Raw genomic sequence first — 26374 nt, forward strand, 5'->3', positions numbered from 1 at the left:
CCAAGTGAAAGACTGCTCACTGTGTTTAGTGCTATATACATCATTTATGGAAGACCACAGAAGTTCACTCCTTGGAGAAAGAGCCGAGAAATTGTGCTTCATGAACTATAATCTGCAACTGCTGGATTGGTGCTTTTGATATATTTTTATGGCCCCTAGATCATTTATTTCATGTTCAAGCATATCAATGACTCTAAAGTTGTTGAAATAAATGCTCTGAGGTGTTAAATATGGGCCTTGAGCTAGATTCCATATCTTTTGAATATCGGCTGAATATATCGGGGCTATCGGTGGAGGTACTGGATATCGGTCTTATCGGTATCGGCTCAGAAATCCAATATCGGTCGGGCTCTAATTCTGAACGTCGAGAGAACGTGATTTCGATTTCCACAGTCTCCAAATTTTTATGACACATTTCCAGCTCGCAGTACAACTAAACGATTCTATGAATAGTCGGTGTTGCCAACCTTTTAGCTACGGCGGACCCATTCTGATTACTCATGTAGCCAACAGCCGCATTCCAGGGCATTGTCGTAATGAACAGTAGGGCGCCAAAGTCCATATTAATCTGTCCAGGTTCATTTCTTGTGAACTCGAGCGGTCTAATCGATTTATTCATATAGGCTTATTACACGCACCGAATTCGCGAGTAGTCATGTTCTGAATAGTTATACTAGGATAGGGTTGCCATACGTCCGGAATTTACCGGACATGCTGCGTATGCCTAAATGTCCGGAATTTTGAAGGCTTGCAGCAGACTAACAATTTTTCGTAAATCAACATAAACAATATTATTTCAGGACAGATTTATGCTACATGATCCGTTACGGTGGCGCCATATGCGAAATTTTTTTCAGATTCACGATTGAATTTCGTCAATATATTATTAGTACTTTCACATATTATGATCAAATATATATTCTTTCTCAGCTCATGGTTTCAGATTCGCCGATGGAGTTGATGGAGGGGTGTTCTAGGAAATATAGGGCACGTTATCGCGATATAATCGCCAATTTAAAAATAATCAACATCAATATGGCAAGTTATAAATGCCAATTGTTAATATAGTCTTTTTGTTGCATACCGTTATTTCATGACACCCCATTCAGAATTGTCGGCATAGTGAAAAGATATTGAAATCACACAAACGTACCAGAAACAAATTTCTTTCGTGAGGAGCAAACCATTCCAAGTTTAATAAATAAAATCTCTCGAAAATTCGGTGGTCATTCTGCAAATTTAATTCACATGTCGACGGCCGCACTGATTTCCTTCTACGGCCGCAGATAACTTGCTCCAGCAATATTGTAATCACTTATACCAGGGGCGGCCAACCTGTGGCCTGCGCGACAAATCTGGCCCGCGAGAAGATTTTGATTGGTCCGCTAGATAATTCTCGAAATTAGTTAGAATATCAAATATTAAATTACCCAGGCACTTTATTGTGAATTTGCAAGGCCAATCAAAAATTTAACTGGAATGTCCGCAAAATTGGGATGTTGATGACTAAAATATCAGTTCCGACGCATTGGCGTAACCAGGGGTCAGCCACATTTTTGTGAATATTTAGTGACTCTATGCTGTGAGCTTGACCAGAAATCACTCAACATCAAGAGCATCAATACACTTCATGTACCCAGCGAATGATGCTTATTCAACCAATCAATTCAACCGATCATTTCTGTACATTTTTTATAGCTTTTAAAACCTGTTTTTAGAGACATATATATTTATTTATTGGGGTTTCGTACATTATAATCAAGACCAGTGGCGGCTCGTCCTATAGGGCAACTGGGGCATTGCCCCACCTAAAATTCTGTTCAATAACAATTTAACCATTTATAGACGCACAGCGCTCAATATATACCGAGATCACAGCGAAACCCGCGTTCTTCTTGTGCTTTCGCTTGCAAATGCCCATACATAGAGAAGTCTCTGCGAAAATCGAATTCTCTTCTGTGTTTTCGCTTTGTGGATGCCTAGCCGGGGCTTGCCCCGGTAGCGCTAGTAGTTATGTAGATCGGTCGTGATGCGCCATTGGTTCTTATGGGCGGGGTGGCATGCGGCTGGGAAACCGGGGGTGGCATGCGGCTCTTATTTCTTATGGCGGGGGTGGCATGCGGCTATTTCGTCTTATGGCGGGGGTGGCATGCGGCTCTTATGTATTATGGGTGGGGTCGCAAGCGGCTGAGAAACCCGGGGTGGCATGCGGCTATTGTGTCTTATGGCGGGGGTGGCGAGCTAACGTTTTCGTCTTATGGCGGGGGTGGCATGCTAACGTTTTCGTCTTATGGCGGGGGTGGTGAGCGGCTGTTATTTCTTATGGCGGCGGTGGCAAGCGGCTATTGTGTCTTGTGGTCGCACGGTACCCCTTTTCAGCATAGACAGCGGTCGCACGCGGCTTCGTTGTTGGCATGTCGTACTTCGTGTTGAATATGTATCAAGTAAATAGTCATGTGAATGAACCTTTGTTAATGTGTATATCGTCGTGTATTATTACACGGTCTCTACTGATTCGCCATGTGTTCTTATGGGTGCGGTCGTGATTCGCACTTTCAGGCATCTCTCGCGCGGTGTTGAATATGTACGAGTCACCAGCAATAACCGCACAAACGGAAACGTGGCTTGTTGTGAGGATTAAGCAGTGCGTGCGACCTATATTTCGAATGACCTGCGCGCTGAATTGTTTCCGTGCAGTCGTGTGCTACTATCGATTATTACACTAGATCAGCCAGTGTGAAATAGTTTGCTAAATCTAGGAATCAGTCGCATGGTGTTACTTTAGTAATTAGGTTACCACAGAGCCGGCGTAGCCGGTGATTCGAACATTGACAAATTTTCACTTATTTCTGACCCAACCCTAATCCTCTGTGAAGTTGACGCTTATTCAAAAAGGTGTGAAATAATTGTAAAATCCTAATCCGAAACCGATTATTTCGACTTTGGCGTAGTGCGCATTGAAATAGGATTGACAAACATGACTAGCAACTTCCCCCCACAGTCCCGTTTCGATATTATACACACACTGATTTGAAACAAGTAATGTAACATTACAACTCTATTCCCGATCCAGCTTTCCGTTTGTCAAAGAAACATTTTAACATCTTACCATACTCAAAAGAATTATTCACAACATTACCAATTGTTAAAAATCTAGTTTTCACTTACTTGATTATATCATAATGTCTCGGGCATAACCATTTTTAGTGACTTGGTGTTAAAGACATACCGATCGCTCACAAGGTAATATTTCGGTAATTAGTTTACCATAGAACCGGCGTAGACGGTGATTCGAAAACCAACTATTTGATGCTTTCTGGTGCTTGCTATATGTTTTTACACTTCGAACGTGGTGGACTTTAGTTGCGTGATAAGAATATTCAAGCAATGTGTCAATTTGTCAACTCGAAATGAAACTTACTACACAGCTCAAGTTGATTCGTATCTGAATGTGTTAATTCGGTACAATTCTAATTATTTTGAGAAATCTTTTCGTGATCTTTTGATTCGACCGGAACCTGAATATTACTGACGCCGACTTTCAGCCACATCGAATTATTCGCACATTCCACGCCGCTGTTTTCACACTTATAGAATCAATACCAACTATAATTCTACAAGAATCAAGAATCACAAGTATGTGCATTATACAGTTATTGTCTTTATCAACACGAAATCAAACTCTTAACAAAAACACGCATCTTATCACTCGTCAACTCTATCATGAAAAGCCTCGAGTCCTTATTATCAAAAATGTTATAGCGCGGTGTCGGAATCCATTCGCGGGATGTACTAAAGGTAAATCCAGATAATCCAAAATGAAATATTTGGACTTTGACATAGTCTGAATTGAAATATATTGACAAACATGACTACCAACTTTGATCCAGTCACATTTCAAGATCATACTTTGAAACAATCCTTGAAACTTACAACTCTATTCACGATCCTGCTTTCCGTTTGTCAAAGAGGTATTTCAACATCGTACCATACTCAAAAGAATTATTCACAACATTAACAATTGTTAAAAATCTAGTTTCACTTACTTGATTATATCACTACAACTCATAAATTTGAAATAATTCATCCTGGTTGTACTCGTATGATCGGTCTTTTTTTATTCGATTGTAAAGGTCGTTACTATTCTGAAGACAAAGTATTTACTAATCGGTGCATATACGATTTGACTTGAACATATTATATTTTGAGTATACGAGATTTGAATGTCTGAACAATAACTGGCTAATAATTTATCACAATTAAATCCGTATATTACAGCGTAAAAGATATTTGAATGTCAGCAACTCGGTAAGGTCATAGTTACTACCACATTACCTAATTTACCCGACCAACTCGTCATGATCATTCCTGAAATCAACACAAACATGACTACTGACTTGAGTTAACCACAAAACAGCATCAAGTTTTAAATCCACTTGTAGCTTACGGCTTATTTGAATGCGGGTTATGTTTTGTTGTAATTGAGTGTACGGAAATAGTATTACGTCTCGACATCTCACCATCTTACCATATTCAAAGAGTCAACCACGAAAACATTGTCAAGTAAATCCGTTTGTAACTTACCCGACCAACTCAAACAGTATCAGTATGAAAAACAGCCAAACATACACGAATCCATACAATCACTAAAACCTAAAATTCATAACAAGCTTGGTTGTATTCATATCCATACACATCTTTTTTTTATTCAACTTGAAAAGTCGTTACTATTCTGTAAGATAGAGGAATTACTACGCGGTATATTCTGCAAGACAAACTAATTACTACTCGGTGTATTTTGTAAGACAAAAGTAATTACTTCTCAGTGTCGGCGACTTGAGATTAACATAATATGTTTGAGTATACGAGATTTGAAAGTCCGACCAACGTAGTTGAGAATTCATTTCTTACAATCGAACGATGGTGTTATATTCAAAGTTATCATGCTGTGAACATAAGGATTGACACATTGATTTGACATATGAGATTTTGTAATAGTTGATCATTACTTTATTATTAAATTATTTGCGTTAATTAGACCCGGCGTTGTGGTAAATGTTATGACAGCAACAAACTTTTCAGTACCAATGTTATTAACATATTAAGCTGTAAAACTATGTGTGTCTGAAATGTTCTTGATAGGAAAATTACTCCACCTTGGTAAAAATCACTCTGCGTATCGCGCATATCAGAAAATATTTCCAGTAACCAAGACTAAAGATGAAACGACAATATCGGTATTATTACATTCAACAATCAGTACAATTATTAAAATCTATCGTTTGCGATAAACAGCACTAAAGATGTAATAATTCCAGTATTCATACATTAAACCTCCGATACAAAATGCTTTATTATCCCGATTCCCAACGGGTAATTGAAACGACTAAGTGTGGAATCAGTATATCACAGTATCGTTACTATTGAATCCAACGATTTATTGTCGGAATTTGTGACAGAGAATTGAAACATATGCACTTTACAGAGTATGAAAATATCACTGTGAGTATCGAGTACCGCTCGAAGCTAGCGATCAATTCTTAATCATTTCAGTAACTCCCCATTGTGCGTGCTAAATGTAAAATATCGCGAGGTTATACACTCTAAGACTTTGATCATTACAAAAGTAAATTGTGATATGTTTGTTAGATGCATCCAATTCAGTTAGAAATGTCTGGTGCACAACAATCGTAATATCAAAAAAGTACTTGCTACACTGTTATTTGCTAAACGTGTTTTGCATTGTTGTTCATTTGTAGTATTGATTGAAATTGTTCTTGAACCCTCAAATAATAATTCCTGACATGAAACCAAGCCGCTGAAAGTCGTTACCATCACGAAGATACAATGTGTACGATGTTTGTCAAATGTGTCCTACCTGGCCAACAGAAAACAATTTTCACTCACTTGAAATGAAACCAATGTGATGGTCTCCATTCGATATTTTGTTTGTGTCAAATACTTTGCAATGAACACATTTGCGTGGTTGAGCTTTACATCATCAAGCTGTTATTTGTAAATCAAGATTTCGGTAAACTTGTAAATGTATCGTTTAACTAACCGACATTTAGGGATTGGGGAACATACCAGACGATAGACATCTATCTCCGAAATACTGCGTTGATCTTAATTTCCATCGTCGTGATAATCGAAGTACATTTCTTTCGAATTCGTAACAACCGACTATGACATGATAAATTTTTGACAAGTTATGCTTAGAAGATTGGTTGCATATCGCGAAAAAAATAATATACCACTCATATTGATACTGTTACTCCATTGATCGATATTTTCAAACGAGTAAAATTTATTACTTGAGTTTCCCCGCTTAATGTAAATGAAAACTCAACCGTCTTTTAACATCACAAAGACATTGATAAAAAGTAGGCAATCAAACACAACACTTTGTACGACACTAATTATTGTTCCACACATCTCATTTCATACTAAGTGTATACGAAAGATATTCATGACACATGAAAATATTCCCATGCTACAAACCTGTACAATGATTGGTGGTGCTTTCAAACTGTTTCGATATCACAAGAACTTTATTGTCTGAATGGGTGTTCATGTATCTTAATAATCAAATAGTTCAACACAGAACTAGTACGAACAGAAACATCAGAGTTGTTTACACAAAAGTTTGTATGTGCACAGTATGCGAATACCATGTGTAAGTCCAGCACAATTGTGGTATCCATCCGATTTAGTTAACACAATTTACGACACCGAGGTCGCCTCATCTTTCATAAGACAACAAACCAAGGCTTCAGGATATGTCCATGTCATAGCAATAAATCAGCTACTCCAACAACAGAGTACATATGTTTTCTAGTTACGGTGCTTACATCTTACACACAAATCAATCTGCTTTGCTAACGAAAAGTGCTGAGTCATCACATGGTTGTCCTCACAACAATACAACTAAAACATACTATCATACAAAATGGCCGTTATAGTCACCAATGGTACATCGTACAAGTAACAAGTCTCGAGAATCCAGTTATTCAAAAAACGTGAAAGTATTACTACACCAAGTCGTTATGTTGACGAAGACGTATATTGTAATATCATGATCGATTTGTATTCGTTGACCGCAAAATGTCACTACTCTAAATAATTATTTTTCACTCAAACACAAAAACCTACTTGTCGCCATTGGTTTTCATCAAGCACGAGTTCAAGAAACTTACTTACTACGACATGAATTGTTATTTTATGTTGTGTAAATAAGTAATAATTAATTCAAGTAACACTATATCAACATCATCGAGCTGTGCGAATAGATTTACATGTGGTCTTGTGGTTTTAATCGAAGTACACAGTACGGTCTAATGTAGAGTCATCTCTATTGTACAGCAACTCGGTAGTCAAAATGCATTAAAATTTAAACAGCGATCTTGTTTCATCACGCGAAAAATATGTTCACTATCGCGATACTTTGCACAGGACGTGTAAATCCTTTTCACACTCGTAATAGTATACCAACGGCTACCGGCGACAACGTTTAACAACACCAACGACACTAAACATACGATACCTACCCAAGTAAAATTTCCATTTTCACCTGGAGGTCAGCCGTTACCTGAGTAAAAATACCATTATTCTTTGGAGATTTATCGTTTAATCAGAGTAACAAAACATTTTCCCTTGGGGGTCCATCGTTTCCCAGAGTAACAAGCCCCCTTTCCTTTGGGAATCTATTTTTTTCCGTGGGTAACAAATCTTTTTCACTTGGAAATATCTTTTTTCCTCGGGTAACAAACCTTTTTCACTTGGAAATATATTTTTTCCCCGGGTAACAAACCTTTTTCGCTTGGTGATCCGTCGTTTACCTGAGTAAAAATATCATTTTCCTTTAGGGATCTGGCGTTTACCCAGTGTAACCATACATTTTCTCTTGGTCATCTAGCTTTTCCTAGAGTAACAAAACCATTTTCATTTTGAAATCTGACAAACACACCTGACAATTTGATATTTTTGTATATTGTTACAACGGATAGCGACAAAATATACACCAACAACAACTCCAATACATTTGTGTAATCGCATATTCACTTGTGCTGATGCAACCCATCAAAATCATCGGTTACCCACATGCAATGTGTTGTTGTACATCGACGTTTATGTTTTTGGAAAATTGGACAATAGGCTTCGATAGTTCTGTGATGTCCGGGTTCGTGCTTTGGATTTTCCAGAGTCAAAATGTCTGAATAAAACACCTCCTTGACGATGGTTGGTATGTGGATAACGGTGTTCGGAAAACGGTTGGATTTATGTCACCCATCGCGATAACAATTCCAGGTCGAGATTTCCCCCGCGTGTTTACTATATTGTGTCTTTATTGGTCATGTATGTCTCGACATTCAGTTTGAAATCGGAAACCCTGATAAAGTATGTAACCGAATCCGGATATCAACTCTGAATTGATAAACCAATGAACAATATTCAAAGTAAACATGTTACACCCTGTGTTTCCACGAAAAAATACCATCCAGATATACGTCGCGCTTGTTTGCCCACATCAGTATACGCGTAAATGGAGGTGTGTGACATTGCATGCAATGTGTTGGTATACAAACATCGATCCACAGACATTATCATAGCCGGTAGTTTTGATGTAGATCGAATGTCATCACACCCGATAACAATGTCATACCAATAAGCCACATTGCAATGACTCTGAGTCAATCTGAAGCGTGACATACAGCCACACAAACATCGAACCGTAACATGGGTTATTCGCATGACGGTGAAAGTGAACTATACAGCATATACCAATAGAGCGTTCACAGTCGAATATGCGAACCACGCACAATCACATACCCTGTTTTTTGTTGGATATGTACGAAACCAATAAATCGATACATTTCTGTTCCTTCTACGTCAATAATACAAGCGTCATTCCAATGCATCGCTCGAATGTAAGGTTCGTCGGGTGTAAAATCCATGTCAAATAACACCAAAGTGTGCTTTCCGTGTTTTATTATTTCCCCCGACGCTTCTTGTCTGTGTCGTAACACTATGGTGCGGGGAGTTGAAAAACGGTGGATTGTGAAACGGATTGACATGACCAACAGAATCGACGTCAATAGACTTGTGACGATGTCGTTTCAAAATGATACCGATCTCTTGTGGCGACGACCGTTTTGAAATGTCACCGGACGAACTGGACCCTTACGATGATGTGTTTTATGATTGCGTGTGAAATCGCGAGGTAGTGTTCTATTGTGGTGTACGATTGCAGTCTTCATTCCACAGAAACACACCTTATTGGATCACAGTATCAGTCCGAGATTTGCAGAATCACTGTTCACGATATTTATCTGGAGTCGTTATGTGGGAGTAGTGACATCCATGCGTCGTGATTTAGTGAAAGACTGATCGCAATCATTTCGAGCACCCGTGATTCGATAGTTCACCTTGGTCAAACGCTGCAGTCTCAGCAGAAAACTTCGGTGTCGACAACACGATGGATATTGACCGATGTATCCAATTGGTATGGGTGGTCTGTCCGGAGATAGGGCCATGACTATCTTGTAATGTTACAACACGATAACACCATCGAGTAAATCAGTGAACGGTGCCGAAATATCGATGTAATAGCGCGGACTCAGAGTCATTGCAATGTGGCTTATTGGTATTACATTGTTATCGGGTGTGTAAGATGTAAGCACCGTAACTAGAAAACATATGTACTCTGTTGTTGGAGTAGCTGATTTATTGCTATGACATGGACATATCCTGAAGCCTTGGTTTGTTGTCTTATGAAAGATGAGGCGACCTCGGTGTCGTAAATTGTGTTAACTAAATCGGATGGATACCACAATTGTGCTGGACTTACACATGGTATTCGCATACTGTGCACATACAAACTTTTGTGTAAACAACTCTGATGTTTCTGTTCGTACTAGTTCTGTGTTGAACTATTTGATTATTAAGATACATGAACACCCATTCAGACAATAAAGTTCTTGTGATATCGAAACAGTTTGAAAGCACCACCAATCATTGTACAGGTTTGTAGCATGGGAATATTTTCATGTGTCATGAATATCTTTCGTATACACTTAGTATGAAATGAGATGTGTGGAACAATAATTAGTGTCGTACAAAGTGTTGTGTTTGATTGCCTACTTTTTATCAATGTCTTTGTGATGTTAAAAGACGGTTGAGTTTTCATTTACATTAAGCGGGGAAACTCAAGTAATAAATTTTACTCGTTTGAAAATATCGATCAATGGAGTAACAGTATCAATATGAGTGGTATATTATTTTTTTCGCGATATGCAACCAATCTTCTAAGCATAACTTGTCAAAAATTTATCATGTCATAGTCGGTTGTTACGAATTCGAAAGAAATGTACTTCGATTATCACGACGATGGAAATTAAGATCAACGCAGTATTTCGGAGATAGATGTCTATCGTCTGGTATGTTCCCCAATCCCTAAATGTCGGTTAGTTAAACGATACATTTACAAGTTTACCGAAATCTTGATTTACAAATAACAGCTTGATGATGTAAAGCTCAACCACGCAAATGTGTTCATTGCAAAGTATTTGACACAAACAAAATATCGAATGGAGACCATCACATTGGTTTCATTTCAAGTGAGTGAAAATTGTTTTCTGTTGGCCAGGTAGGACACATTTGACAAACATCGTACACATTGTATCTTCGTGATGGTAACGACTTTCAGCGGCTTGGTTTCATGTCAGGAATTATTATTTGAGGGTTCAAGAACAATTTCAATCAATACTACAAATGAACAACAATGCAAAACACGTTTAGCAAATAACAGTGTAGCAAGTACTTTTTTGATATTACGATTGTTGTGCACCAGACATTTCTAACTGAATTGGATGCATCTAACAAACATATCACAATTTACTTTTGTAATGATCAAAGTCTTAGAGTGTATAACCTCGCGATATTTTACATTTAGCACGCACAATGGGGAGTTACTGAAATGATTAAGAATTGATCGCTAGCTTCGAGCGGTACTCGATACTCACAGTGATATTTTCATACTCTGTAAAGTGCATATGTTTCAATTCTCTGTCACAAATTCCGACAATAAATCGTTGGATTCAATAGTAACGATACTGTGATATACTGATTCCACACTTAGTCGTTTCAATTACCCGTTGGGAATCGGGATAATAAAGCATTTTGTATCGGAGGTTTAATGTATGAATACTGGAATTATTACATCTTTAGTGCTGTTTATCGCAAACGATAGATTTTAATAATTGTACTGATTGTTGAATGTAATAATACCGATATTGTCGTTTCATCTTTAGTCTTGGTTACTGGAAATATTTTCTGATATGCGCGATACGCAGAGTGATTTTTACCAAGGTGGAGTAATTTTCCTATCAAGAACATTTCAGACACACATAGTTTTACAGCTTAATATGTTAATAACATTGGTACTGAAAAGTTTGTTGCTGTCATAACATTTACCACAACGCCGGGTCTAATTAACGCAAATAATTTAATAATAAAGTAATGATCAACTATTACAAAATCTCATATGTCAAATCAATGTGTCAATCCTTATGTTCACAGCATGATAACTTTGAATATAACACCATCGTTCGATTGTAAGAAATGAATTCTCAACTACGTTGGTCGGACTTTCAAATCTCGTATACTCAAACATATTATGTTAATCTCAAGTCGCCGACACTGAGAAGTAATTACTTTTGTCTTACAAAATACACCGAGTAGTAATTAGTTTGTCTTGCAGAATATACCGCGTAGTAATTCCTCTATCTTACAGAATAGTAACGACTTTTCAAGTTGAATAAAAAAAAGATGTGTATGGATATGAATACAACCAAGCTTGTTATGAATTTTAGGTTTTAGTGATTGTATGGATTCGTGTATGTTTGGCTGTTTTTCATACTGATACTGTTTGAGTTGGTCGGGTAAGTTACAAACGGATTTACTTGACAATGTTTTCGTGGTTGACTCTTTGAATATGGTAAGATGGTGAGATGTCGAGACGTAATACTATTTCCGTACACTCAATTACAACAAAACATAACCCGCATTCAAATAAGCCGTAAGCTACAAGTGGATTTAAAACTTGATGCTGTTTTGTGGTTAACTCAAGTCAGTAGTCATGTTTGTGTTGATTTCAGGAATGATCATGACGAGTTGGTCGGGTAAATTAGGTAATGTGGTAGTAACTATGACCTTACCGAGTTGCTGACATTCAAATATCTTTTACGCTGTAATATACGGATTTAATTGTGATAAATTATTAGCCAGTTATTGTTCAGACATTCAAATCTCGTATACTCAAAATATAATATGTTCAAGTCAAATCGTATATGCACCGATTAGTAAATACTTTGTCTTCAGAATAGTAACGACCTTTACAATCGAATAAAAAAAGACCGATCATACGAGTACAACCAGGATGAATTATTTCAAATTTATGAGTTGTAGTGATATAATCAAGTAAGTGAAACTAGATTTTTAACAATTGTTAATGTTGTGAATAATTCTTTTGAGTATGGTACGATGTTGAAATACCTCTTTGACAAACGGAAAGCAGGATCGTGAATAGAGTTGTAAGTTTCAAGGATTGTTTCAAAGTATGATCTTGAAATGTGACTGGATCAAAGTTGGTAGTCATGTTTGTCAATATATTTCAATTCAGACTATGTCAAAGTCCAAATATTTCATTTTGGATTATCTGGATTTACCTTTAGTACATCCCGCGAATGGATTCCGACACCGCGCTATAACATTTTTGATAATAAGGACTCGAGGCTTTTCATGATAGAGTTGACGAGTGATAAGATGCGTGTTTTTGTTAAGAGTTTGATTTCGTGTTGATAAAGACAATAACTGTATAATGCACATACTTGTGATTCTTGATTCTTGTAGAATTATAGTTGGTATTGATTCTATAAGTGTGAAAACAGCGGCGTGGAATGTGCGAATAATTCGATGTGGCTGAAAGTCGGCGTCAGTAATATTCAGGTTCCGGTCGAATCAAAAGATCACGAAAAGATTTCTCAAAATAATTAGAATTGTACCGAATTAACACATTCAGATACGAATCAACTTGAGCTGTGTAGTAAGTTTCATTTCGAGTTGACAAATTGACACATTGCTTGAATATTCTTATCACGCAACTAAAGTCCACCACGTTCGAAGTGTAAAAACATATAGCAAGCACCAGAAAGCATCAAATAGTTGGTTTTCGAATCACCGTCTACGCCGGTTCTATGGTAAACTAATTACCGAAATATTACCTTGTGAGCGATCGGTATGTCTTTAACACCAAGTCACTAAAAATGGTTATGCCCGAGACATTATGATATAATCAAGTAAGTGAAAACTAGATTTTTAACAATTGGTAATGTTGTGAATAATTCTTTTGAGTATGGTAAGATGTTAAAATGTTTCTTTGACAAACGGAAAGCTGGATCGGGAATAGAGTTGTAATGTTACATTACTTGTTTCAAATCAGTGTGTGTATAATATCGAAACGGGACTGTGGGGGGAAGTTGCTAGTCATGTTTGTCAATCCTATTTCAATGCGCACTACGCCAAAGTCGAAATAATCGGTTTCGGATTAGGATTTTACAATTATTTCACACCTTTTTGAATAAGCGTCAACTTCACAGAGGATTAGGGTTGGGTCAGAAATAAGTGAAAATTTGTCAATGTTCGAATCACCGGCTACGCCGGCTCTGTGGTAACCTAATTACTAAAGTAACACCATGCGACTGATTCCTAGATTTAGCAAACTATTTCACACTGGCTGATCTAGTGTAATAATCGATAGTAGCACACGACTGCACGGAAACAATTCAGCGCGCAGGTCATTCGAAATATAGGTCGCACGCACTGCTTAATCCTCACAACAAGCCACGTTTCCGTTTGTGCGGTTATTGCTGGTGACTCGTACATATTCAACACCGCGCGAGAGATGCCTGAAAGTGCGAATCACGACCGCACCCATAAGAACACATGGCGAATCAGTAGAGACCGTGTAATAATACACGACGATATACACATTAACAAAGGTTCATTCACATGACTATTTACTTGATACATATTCAACACGAAGTACGACATGCCAACAACGAAGCCGCGTGCGACCGCTGTCTATGCTGAAAAGGGGTACCGTGCGACCACAAGACACAATAGCCGCTTGCCACCGCCGCCATAAGAAATAACAGCCGCTCACCACCCCCGCCATAAGACGAAAACGTTAGCATGCCACCCCCGCCATAAGACGAAAACGTTAGCTCGCCACCCCCGCCATAAGACACAATAGCCGCATGCCACCCCGGGTTTCTCAGCCGCTTGCGACCCCACCCATAATACATAAGAGCCGCATGCCACCCCCGCCATAAGACGAAATAGCCGCATGCCACCCCCGCCATAAGAAATAAGAGCCGCATGCCACCCCCGGTTTCCCAGCCGCATGCCACCCCGCCCATAAGAACCAATGGCGCATCACGACCGATCTACATAACTACTAGCGCTCATAACAAGCTTTCACTATCTATTCTCTCAAAGCCGCGCACAATTAAGAAACGGTGATATACTCTCTCCTATTCGTAAAATGGCCGAGCAACCGGGGCATATATGCCTGTCGCCCCTAAGGTGTGATGTAACAATCGTATCTATATCTGAACTCGGATACCGTGATATGCGTTGAGTCGACCTTTGCTGGTATAGGTCGATTTTGATGGTGTTTCACACCATGATAATTCTTGAAACTTGGTATGTCATGTCGTGATGGTGGTATTTAACACTGTCCTAAGTTTCAGGGTTTCTACTCAAAGTTTAGGGTAGTAATTCCGTTTCCAAAGTCGAGTGTGTGCTGATCCGTCATGTATTGCAAACATATTTCACGCAAAGCCGGTATTGGTCTCCATTAATTTTAACGATGCTCCTTAGCTAGATCCGTCATGAGCTTTTACATGGTATGTCTTGATTTTAGTATCGAACGCTGTGCCAAGTCTCAAGGTTGGCACTCAATGATTAGGGCAGCAATATCGTTATCAAGCTCGAGTATGGTAGAGATGTGCGCTGATCTGACACTTAGCCTACCTAACGCATTGCGGATTTCACGCAAAAGCCGGTGTATCTGTGTTCCATACTGAGATAGGTGATGAGATGATGATATCATGAAACAGTTTACTAACATCCTCGGTTTGCATTCAAATATTTAGTTTTATTTTATATTCTCCAATGTCAATTTCACCGTGGAATGGTGGCCTTCGGGCCATTTGCTCACAATTACAACCCCTGTCAAGCGCGATAGCTGTTTCGTTTTCGATGGCGGCTAACAGCTTATCGCTTGATCAGCCTATTCCTCTGTAAATTTTACGCAAAATTCGGCGTTGATCAATTCGTATTAATTTTGACAGTGTACCATACCGAAAACGGTCATGAGGCTACTTCTCGATGATTTCATGTAACAGTGTACCAAGTTTTCGGCTTTCATCCACGTATTTATTCGGTAATATATTTTCCGAAGGCGATTTTGCAGCAGACATATAGACAGTAGACACTATAGACCGTAAGCCGTATGTGTCGTGTGACAATCTCCAGCCTCACGGTCAAAATCTCCCAAGCTGTACCGGGACCGAATTTCCGAGGCTGCTATCCGTAGTTCTTCAGAATGATGTTTTGGATTCAATATGACATTTCCTTGTCCAATCTATGAGATAACAATTGCGTATGTGTCCGAACTCGTTGACCTTTCCAGTAAGGCATACGCAATTTCTCGATTTATAGTCATTTCCATTTCTGCAGATAAGTAGTCAGGTCAAGTGCGAACATGAATCGTGTTGAATCTTTGCTCCGTACGCCGTTTAGCCAGCTGCCTTTAGAGCAAAAATTAGAGGTAAAGCGACTAGGTCCGTATCAGCCTAGAAATTGCCCATTGGTCCAATCGTACGCCGGAGGAAAACGCACTCGTGCCTTTTCTTCAGCGCATTTCGATCAAAATGAATGGCTTACTTATAGCGAGGATAAAAACGCCTTGTTTTGCTTTTACTGTCTTTTATTCGACAGTGCCGGTACCGGAAGCAGTGGCTCTTGTTGGAACAAAATTGGTTATCGCGATCTGAAGCATTTGTCAGAGCGTGTGAAAGCGCACCAAAAATCCAAAAATCATTGTTTACGGGAAATTCATGTGACCATCATGAACGTTGAAAAACGCTACTGTGACGTCATATTGATAACAAGTCGCTTGCGGCCCTTGCCCCACCGCCCGATATTGTCACGAGCCGCCACTGATCAAGACATCAGTGTTAAGAGACGTAGTATCTATGTTTAGATTGTGCAGTGGTGCATCATTCACATTTAGTTATAACACTTTGACGTCATGTCCGGCTGGATACATTCCGTATAGTAGTTGGCGCGAATTTGTAGTTAGAGTAGAGCCGGGAAAGTTGGTAAGTTCTTAAGTTAGGGTTAGGTTAGATTGTGTATTTATTGTAGTATTTTGATTTCAGTTTACCGTATTCCTATTAGTAAGACATTGTGTCAACTTATTAAAGATTCAAGAGACGCAAAGAAAGTTGTGCTGTGTCTTGCATTGAGTACGCGTTGAACACTACCGGAAAGAAACCCTGTGAGACCTTGCATAAAGTAAATTGCCTGGGATCGCAATAGTAAACAACTGAGGCTGCTTGGCGGTAAATACTGGGCCAAGTAAACAACTTCAGACACTTGGCGGTAAAGACTGGGCCAAGTGAACTACTCTTACGGGACTTGGCAGTAAATACTAGGCCAAGTTACGGACTACAGACCCTGCTAGTAAACAACTACAGACACTTGGCGGTAAAGACTGGGCCAAGTGAACTGCTCTTACGGTACTTGGCGGTAAATACTTGGCCAAATTATTGTTAAAGAAGTATAGAAGACTGCATCATGATTGATACAGAAGAGTTATCTCATGTTGAACAACATGAAGAAGCCGGTACCCAAGCTGCACCGCTAGTGGATATAGACACAAGACAGAGGATTCCTACAGAAAAGGGAAAGGATTTTAAAATACAGCAGTTACGTCAGAAACGTAAGTCAGCATTTTCTGCATGTAATAGATCTATCTGCAAACTGCAAGTGTCTATGGCCCAGTCCGATTTGCATATTTGGAAAACCAATAAGGCTGACGTTGATTGACTTCGCAACTTGTACAGCAATCCACACTGAATTAGTTGACAGTTTGGAAGATGCTCAGGAAATTCATACTGCTATGATGTCATTTAATTCACTGCTTGAATGTTATAATAAAACAATGGCTAGCATCGAAGATGCCATACAACGTCTTGAAATGAAGGAAGATGATGCTATTTCTCTGGGAGAAAGTGCTAGAAGCCGTGCGCGCTCTACTTCCTCTAGGAGGTCAATAAGATCCGATAAGTCCCGTTCATCAATGGTGTTAAAGATTTCTGAAGCGGCTGCAGACAAAGCTGTTTGTGAAGCAGAACTATTGTTTGTCGAAAGGGAGAATATGCTGCAAGCTGAGATGTCAAGGAAACAAAGAGAAATGGAGGCTGAAATTGCCAGACAAAGAGATAAATTAAAGGCAGATATGGAAGACATTAGAGCAAAAATGCAATTAGAACTGGACAAATTGAAGATTCAGAAAGAAAGAGCGAAGGCAGAAGCTAGAGAGAATGTTCTCGCTGAACACCAGGAAAACAGATCCTTGAGTGGTCGAAGTAACTCGAGTAAGTTGCGTAATCATAATTCTAGTCTGATTCCGCACTCGATTGAACGGCAGCAGCCTACCACTGTTATATCGCCACAAACTGCTGCTCCTGTGTGTAACGTGTCAGTTGGCTCATTGCCTCAAAATCAACATGGTAACGCAAATCTATGTGTCAAGCCAAGAGTTGTATTACCAGCAGAAGAGTTGAGTGTCTTTGATGGAACGATTCCTTTGAAATATCCAATTTGGAGAAGTCGATTTAGAGACTTGATTGAAAGTAACGTTTTCGAAGCTAGTCGAAGAATTAATTATCTCATGAATTATACTGCTGGAGAAGCAAGAGAATCCATTGAAGGATATATTATTGATGCCACTCATGAAAGCTACCTCGAAGCAATGGCAACTTTGGACAGATGGTATGGTGATAAATTGGCGATTTATCAAGAGTATAAGACTAAACTTCAGAATTGGCCAGTTATTTCGACGAATGACGGAAGCAAAAGCATTCGAAAATTTTCCAATTTCTTGAACAGTTGCAAGCGTCTCATACCAAAGGAAGGTACCCGAACTATGCTGGATGATAAGGAGTTAAATCAGAAATTGTCAATCAAACTTCCGAGAAATGTTAGAGAAGCCTGGTCTAGAAAGGTATTCGCTTACAAAGAGAGACGGAAGTTGACAATTGAGGAAGCTGCAGGAAAGGGCGTGTCAGTACCTGACATACCTAGCTTTCCTCCATTCAAGATGTTCACCGAACACGTAGAAGAAGAAGCTTTCATTGCATCTCAACCTGTTATTGGGACCGCAGTATTGGATCAGATTGTTGCCGAGCAAAGAAAGAGTAACCCTCAGCAGAGCCGCAACAAATATGTTAAAGCAACTCGAGCATTTGCCACAAATGTGAGTAATTCTGATAAGAATGAACAGTTAAAGAATGATCATAGTCATACGAAGCTGTGCCTATTCTGCCAAAATCTGCATTCACTGGATGCATGCATTGAATTCAAAAACAAAGCTTACGAAGTAAAGATTGAATTCATCAAGAAAGAAGGATTATGCTTTCGATGCTTGAGACATGGACACATATCAAGGTTTTGTGGAAATCCTCTTCATTGTTCGGTATGTGAGAAAAATCACCCGACGTCTCTGCACTCGAACAATTCAAGGTCGCAAAATGCTGCACGCAATGGGACGCAATCCTTGCAAACTGAAAGGGATAAACCAGATGGTGTTAGAACCACATGTTTGATGGCGTCTGCCACAAAGAGAGTTCGAACTACTAGATTAGTTCCAGTATACGTTTTTCAAAGAGACAATCCTAGCGTGAAAATGAAGACTTACTGTGCATTGGATGAGCACAGTGATGCCTGTTTCATTTCTGAAAACTTGTGTAAAGCGATGGATGTGAAAGGTATCGAAACCACGATCCGAGTTGATTGTCTGGGTACTGGAAGTACCTCAATGGCATTGAAGGTTAAGTCGTTATTCATCGAAAGTTTGGACTGTAACTCATTGGCCTTGCCAGCCTGCTATTCTCGTGAAAAGATTCCAGTCAACACAAAACAAATTGTGACACGAGAAATTGCATCAAGCGATTCAAGTTATGCTGAGATTTTGAAAGAATTACCAGAGTTCGATGGTAATATTGAAGTCGGACTTCTGTTGGGGACCGATTGTCCCAAGGCACTCAAGCCTTCTGAAGTCATATCAAGTATGAAGTCTGATAGCTATGCTGTAAAAACTTTGATGGGCTGGAGCATAGTCGGATTGACATCAGGAGCACGTCAACCTGATGAGCGACACTGTAATAGAATCCAGAGTCAAGAGATGACTGAAAGTAATTTGATGCCATTGTACAGTACCAAAGAGATGATATCGCCTAAAGCAATTGCTCAAAGTTTTGAACTTGATTTTTCTGAGTACAAGAAGAACTCGAATTCGTTCATGGGAGGTACGTTTCCTGCGAATGAAATGATATCGGTGGAGGACAGAAAATTCATGGAGAAATGTGAAAATAGTATCAAGTTCACTGAACAAGGGCGTTACGAGTTATCACTACCGTTTAAGAGTGATAACCCAATTATTACAGATAACAAGCCACTTGCATTGCAACGTTTGAAGAGTATCAAGAAGCGTATGAAGCAAGACGCTCAGTTCAAAATGCACTGTTTTGAGTTTGTCAACAAACTGATCAAGAAAGGTCATGCTGTTCGAGTAGATAAGAATGACCATGGAATTGCTGGCAAGAAATGGTACTTGATACATCACGGAGTTTATCATCCGATGAAACCTGGTAAAATCAGAGTGGTGTATGATGGCAGCGCCAAGTTCCAAGGCGTTTCTCTGAATGATCTACTGCTTACTGGACCGTGCCTTACCAATAAGCTGATTGGTGTATTGATGAGATTCCGTAAGGGAAGTTATTGTTGGACCGCAGATTTGGAGCAGATGTTTTATTCAGTGAATTTGTCTCCCAACCATCAAGACTTCTTCAGATTCCTGTTCTGGGAAAATGATATTGAAAGTGAACCCAGCGAATACAAAATGAACGTTCACAGCTTCGGAATATCCAGCAGTCCAGGCTGTAGTATCTTCGCATTGATGAAGACTGCGCAAGAAAATAAGAAGGAATTCGGAGACTCAATTGCTAAGGTAATATTGAGCAATTCCTATGTTGATGATATTTTATGTAGTGGAGATGATATTGAAATGATGCCATCCTATGCCAAATTGACGAAGGACATGTGCAAACGTGGCGGCTTCAAACTAACAGAGTATGCTGCTAATCATCCGATGATTTTGAAACAAATTCCTTCTGAGGAATGTTGTATTGAAGCGAAAAACTTGGAAGGAGAGCACGCACCTCCTCCCATTTTGAGAACTCTTGGAGTTGAATGGTCTATAGAACATGACAGTTTCATGTTTCGCATAACTTTGAAGGACCGTCCCTTCACAAGACGAGGTATTTTGGCAACGGTTTCCAGTGTTTGAGATCCGCTGGGATTTCTCAGTCCTGTTTTGCTTGAAGGAAAACAGATATTGCAAGCACTTACCAAGGACAATCATGATTGGGATGATGAAGTTCCGGAACAGCTGCGTCCAAGATGGGAAAAGTGGCGCATGGGATTACCAGAGTTGGCAGATCTTAAAATCAAAAGATGCTTCAAGCCTCAAGATTTTGGAAAGTTGACGAAAGTGGAGCTTCACCACTTCAGTGATGCATCAAGTTATGCATATGGTCAGTGTTCTTATTTGAGATTGATTGATGAGAATGAACACGTTCATTGCTCACTTGTAATGGCAAAAGCAAGAGTTGCGCCATTGAAATCTGTGTCGATACCGAGACTAGAATTGACTGCAGCTTTGGTGTCTGCAAGAATCAGTACAATTCTTGAAGAAGAGCTTGAATATGAAAATGTGGCTCAAGTATATTGGACCGAAAGTAAAGTAGTTCTTGGATACATATCAAATGAATCAAAGAGATTTCACATTTATGTTGCTAATCGCGTGCAAGAGATTCGTAACAAGAGTGATCCAGCGAATTGGTATCACATTGAGTCAAAGTGCAATGTTGCAGATGAAGTATCTCGTGGCATGAATCCGTCTGAACTGACAGCAACTTGTCGATTTGTGAATGGACCGGAATTTTTGTGGAACGAGATTGAACTTGCCAAGAAGTTAAGAGCAAGTCAACACAGTGAATTGGAACACAATGATCCTGAAGTTAGAAAAACTGTATTGAAGACAAAATGGCAGGAACAGCACAACTTGTCAGAGTTGATGCTGAAGTTTTCAACAATGGAAAAGGCCGTAAGATTTGTCATGGTTATGAAAAAATTCGTGCAATATTTGAGAAGGAAGTCACCAGCTGTGATTAAGCAACAGTTCGAAAGTAATTTCACTGTTAAAGATGCACATGGTGCGAAAATTGAATTGATCAAGATGGCTCAAATAGATGCCTATCCTGAAGAAATTGAAGTTCTGGAAAGAAAACGCAATGTGAAGAGGAGCTCTCCTCTTTATAAGCTGAAGCCATGTTTGGATGCTGATGGAGTGTTACGAGTTGGTGGTAGATTAGATGCTGCCAATTTGTCTGAAGAATTGAAGCATCCTGTGATTTTGCCAAAATCACACCATGTTACGACTTTGATGATCAGAGATATTCATGAAAGAACACATCATCAAGGAAGAGGCATAACGCAGAATGCCATCAGAGAAAATGGTTATTGGATAGTTGGTGGAAGATCTTCTGTTTCCACAGTAATTGCAAATTGTGTGACATGCAAGAGACAGAGGGGAAGGTTCGTGGAGCAGATTATGGCTGATCTTCCGTCCGATAGATCTGAAGTGGGACCTGCATTTTCGTTTTGTGCATGCGATATATTTGGACCTTTCATTATCAAGCAAGGAAGAAAGGAGCTAAAGAGGTATGGAGTTTTGTTTACTTGTCTTACCAGCAGAGCAGTAAGAATTGAAGTAGCTCCAAGCAGACATGGGGTGATTACTTCATGAATGTAATCGATTGCGATTACGATTACTTCTGAATCACGCGATTATGATTACGATTACGATTACAGCAAAATCAGGAAGTAGTCGATTACGATTACGATTACATTGCGAAAGTAATCACGATTACTCACGATTACATTTATTTTGCATCGTAGTAGTTATATTGGAAGACAATACATGGATTGCGCTGAATAGGCCTAATGATATAACAACTGTCTTTACAAAAGATGGGACATTTCCATGTTACGTCATAATGTACCCATTGCCCATTTCATAGAGGACGGTTTATCGCACACAACGTTTTGCATTCTTGCCAGGTCCATAACTGCCGCACCCCAAATTCCCCAATAGGGTGGGGAGCGTGGTTGGAGGGTAGGCTACTCAAAAGTATTTCGTAAACCAACATAAATTATAGAGTAGTTTTTGAGAGATTTCAGTAACTTGGAAATTCTCTTTGAGCTTTGCGATTTAAGTGTCTCTAGATAGATTGATTTCGAAATGCATACGTCTCCCCTCAAGAAATAAAGCATGTATCATTCATAGTAATAGGCATTTAGGTGCCATTCAATACCGCTCCTCGACACATCAAAAGTCATATGCAGTTTCGGCCAACATGAGAATCCACGAAGTGTGCTACTAAAGAAAGACATTGACGGAAACTTAGGGTATGTGTCCATTGTCAATAGCCGCGCTGGGTGGGCGTGACTATCAGTCCATTCCTTTCAATCTGAGCCCACGACGCAAAGGCCACCCGGGCACCCACAGAGCATTAGATATGACAATTCGTGAGTGTGTCTCATGCAAGTTTTTCTTTTTGTCTGCTATATTTGGGCCACTACAATCAATATCTTTTGGCTATATAACAGAGCGGAGGTCACGAATTAACAGCATACAATAAAGTAATTATTGCAAGATACCAGATGTTATAATTATGAATTACGCGCCCCCTGCTCTTCAGGTTAATCTGGCCATCGGGCGCTGAGATAGGAATAAAAATGCAATATATTGCAATTACCAATATTATTGAATAAATTAAATCTTCAACTTCAAAATTGACTACTCTATGGGGGCACAAGACCAATGTTTGGGTGGGGGAAACTTTTGCGATTTTGATCCTGATTCTAGTTACAACCCACGCTAACATGGTATATATAAGCCGATGGCTATGGCGGCAGGTCCAAATGTTCAGTAAAGAATTGTGAAATAGTGATTGGCGCCCGTTTTGAGTAGAATAATATGAGAATAAGAGAAAGTGAACATAAAATTCTGCCAACTGCCTTCAACTTGATGCAGATAATGTAATGCAGGCTGCCATTACGTAAACGGCAAACCAACGGCTCAGTTATGATATATATCAGCAGCTGTTGATTTTAATGCGCCGCTGTGGAAACCGTTATGTTTTATTTGACGAGTACAAAATTTCAAGCCTTTGTCTGGTGCAGGTTCGTACCATATAGGCCCACTTCTCGCCAAGCAGCAAAACTGAAACTGCATTTAACTATAGAATTAGACCTATTACATTCTATAGTTTAACTAAGCAGAACCAAACTTCAATACAAAAGTTGCTTAGGTAGAGAGGTGATTAATTATCCTGTTGCGAGGTAGTGGTGTCTGAAATGTATTGATAACCCGAAATATAGCACGATGGGTTTTCTTACAATCACACTAATGTACACCGAAAATCTATTTACTATGTGTGGACACTTCTCACGCAAAGACGAGCAGAGTTAATAGGCAACCTCTGACGTAATAATGAGCAGTGGCATTAGAAAATCCGACGCTTGTGCTCTCAATAACTGGTGTAATACGTATTCCTTGTTCACGAGTGTTCACTGTTCAGTTTATGTCACAGTCCTTGTAATAATAAAAAGTAATCGTTCTTTCACAAAAAATCGATTAAATATGGGAAGTAGTCGATTACGATTACGATTACTTCGGGATTTTTTCGAATGTAATCGATTGCGATTACGATTACTTGAAAATGCTGTAATCGTCGTAATCGATTACGATTACTAATCGCGATTACCATATGTCTGGCTCCAAGTCTTGAGACTGACAGTTTCATAAATGCGTTAAGACGCTTTATATGTCGAAATGGACCAATCCGACAACTGAGATGTGATAGAGGATCTAATTTTATTGGAGCTTCAAGAGAGTTGAAGCAATCATTCGAATTGATGAATGAAAATAAAGTTCGTGAGTTTCTCTTACGAGAAAACTGTGATTATTTTCCATTCAAGTTTAATGTACCCTTGGCTAGTTCACAAGGTGGAGTTTGGGAACGTCAAATCAGATCAATTCGTGCTGTACTAAACACGCTTCTTTTCAAGCATGGACAGCAATTGGACGAAGATTCTTTGTCCACATTCATGGCTGAAGCCGAGGCTATCGTCAACTGCAGACCTTTGACTGTGGAGAATTTATCAAGCATTGATGGTCCGCTACCGTTGACACCTAATCATATACTTACTGGGAAGTCAAAGTTGGTTTTGTCTCCACCAGGATACTTTGGAAGACCTGATCTTTATGTGAGAAAGCGTTGGAGAAGAGTGCAACATTTGGCAAATGAATTTTGGCAACGATTTCGAAAAGAATTTTTACAGAATTTGCAACTACGCAGCAAATGAAATGACACCAAGCGAAATCTTGAAATTGGTGATATTGTGATCATAGCTGACGACAGCGTGGCAAGAAATTTCTGGAAGTTCATGAAGGTGTGTCCTGATGAAGATGGTCATGTTCGCAAAGTTCAATGCAGAATGGCTAATCATGCATTGGATAACAGAGGGAGGCCTATGACTGAGACTGTTTTGTTGGATCGACCGATCCAAAAATTGATTTTGTACCTCAAGTCTGAGAACTATAGGGATTGATTCCCGACAAGGAGACACTTTGTTATATTGTTTTTATTTCGTTTTTGAGTGTTTAGAAATGCACCATTTCTAGGGAAGCCATGTTAGAGACGTAGTATCTATGTTTATATTGTGCAGTGGTGCATCATTCACATTTAGTTATAACCCTTTGACGTCATGTCCGGCTGTATACATTCCGTATAGTAGTTGGCGCGAATTTGTAGTTAGAGTAGAGCCGGGAAAGTTGGTAAGTTCTTAACTTAGGGTTAGGTTGGATCAGTGGTTCTCAACCGGGGGTCCGCGGACCCCTGGGGGTCCGTGAAGCATTTTCAGGGGGTCCGCGAAGCCTCTAAATTTTTAAAATGATCGACAACCTACTTTTTGTTTATTTGAATTAGGAAAAGCATGAGCCAATTTCGCTTCATAATTGCTCAGACTTTAGCACTCGCATCATCGAAATGGCCGTCTGAGATAAAATATCCGAATGTGCAAATTAATTTTAATTGTCAAACTGCCAATAGCCTGCTGATGCAAACATATTGCTGTTTAGAGATTTTTGTTGGGGTTTGTGCAAAAATGAAATGTTGGAGATAGCAAGGTCAAACAGCGTGACTTCTAAATGTTTGCAAAACATTTTGGATTTGAAGTTATCAGTCTCAGCAAATTGGTAACCAGTCGTCTGAAATATAAATTCCAGAATTTTTTTCCTAATCTGTCCCAATGAAGGAATTGAAACCTCGCCACGAAATCCATTTTCTCCTGTCATATAACCACTAAATAACTTCAATATAAGATGCTAGATAGAAATGACTAGGCTGGACGTGATATGCTGTCGTCGGAGGCGTTACGCGGTAATATTACATTCGCCACCAATATGGATTTTGGCACTAATTCATATCAAATCGAAGACGCGGATTTCCAATACAATAAATACAGCTGGAAAATTATTTTCGAAATGATAAAAGCCAATTTTCACATATAGTATAGAGTTATTTTCAAGAAAAGTCATTTTGTGGCTATTTCTTACTAGCCTACAATTAATATTTGCACAAGGCAGATGACGGTTGCACGATAATTGAGCTAATTTTGAATGAAAACTTGAGGGGGTCCGTGGGGTCTGTGACGGTCCAAAAGGGGTCCGCGAACACAAAAAGGTTGAGAACCACTGGGTTAGATTGTGTATTTATTGTAGTATTTTGATTTCAGTTTACCGTATTCCTATTAGTAAGACATTGTGTCAACTTATTAAAGATTCAAGAGACGCAAAGAAAGTTGTGTTGTGTCTTGCATTGAGTACGCGTTGAAC

General features: G+C 39.2%; 1 protein-coding gene and 2 long non-coding RNA genes across 3 annotated transcripts in view; 2 read left to right on the forward strand and 1 right to left on the reverse strand.

Annotated features, from left to right (window-relative positions):
- The window catches only part of LOC145442056 (uncharacterized), a 203769-nt gene that overhangs the window by 11235 nt on the left and 166160 nt on the right, over window positions 1–26374 (forward strand). The gene's annotated exons all lie outside the window — the stretch shown is intronic.
- On the reverse strand, window positions 4073–5172 carry LOC145440206 (uncharacterized). Its single transcript, XR_013915464.1, has 2 exons — window positions 4277–5172; window positions 4073–4238 (listed from the first exon to the last, which is right to left on the reverse strand). It is a non-coding gene; the product is annotated as an uncharacterized LOC145440206 (long non-coding RNA).
- LOC145440204 (uncharacterized) lies at window positions 10262–12451 on the forward strand. The gene is made up of 2 exons (XR_013915463.1): window positions 10262–12247; window positions 12286–12451. It is a non-coding gene; the product is annotated as an uncharacterized LOC145440204 (long non-coding RNA).

The sequence above is a fragment of the Botryllus schlosseri genome, chromosome 6, assembly GCF_051294905.1.
Source record: "Botryllus schlosseri isolate E-star chromosome 6, Bs_hap1, whole genome shotgun sequence".
Lineage (NCBI taxonomy): Eukaryota > Metazoa > Chordata > Ascidiacea > Stolidobranchia > Styelidae > Botryllus > Botryllus schlosseri.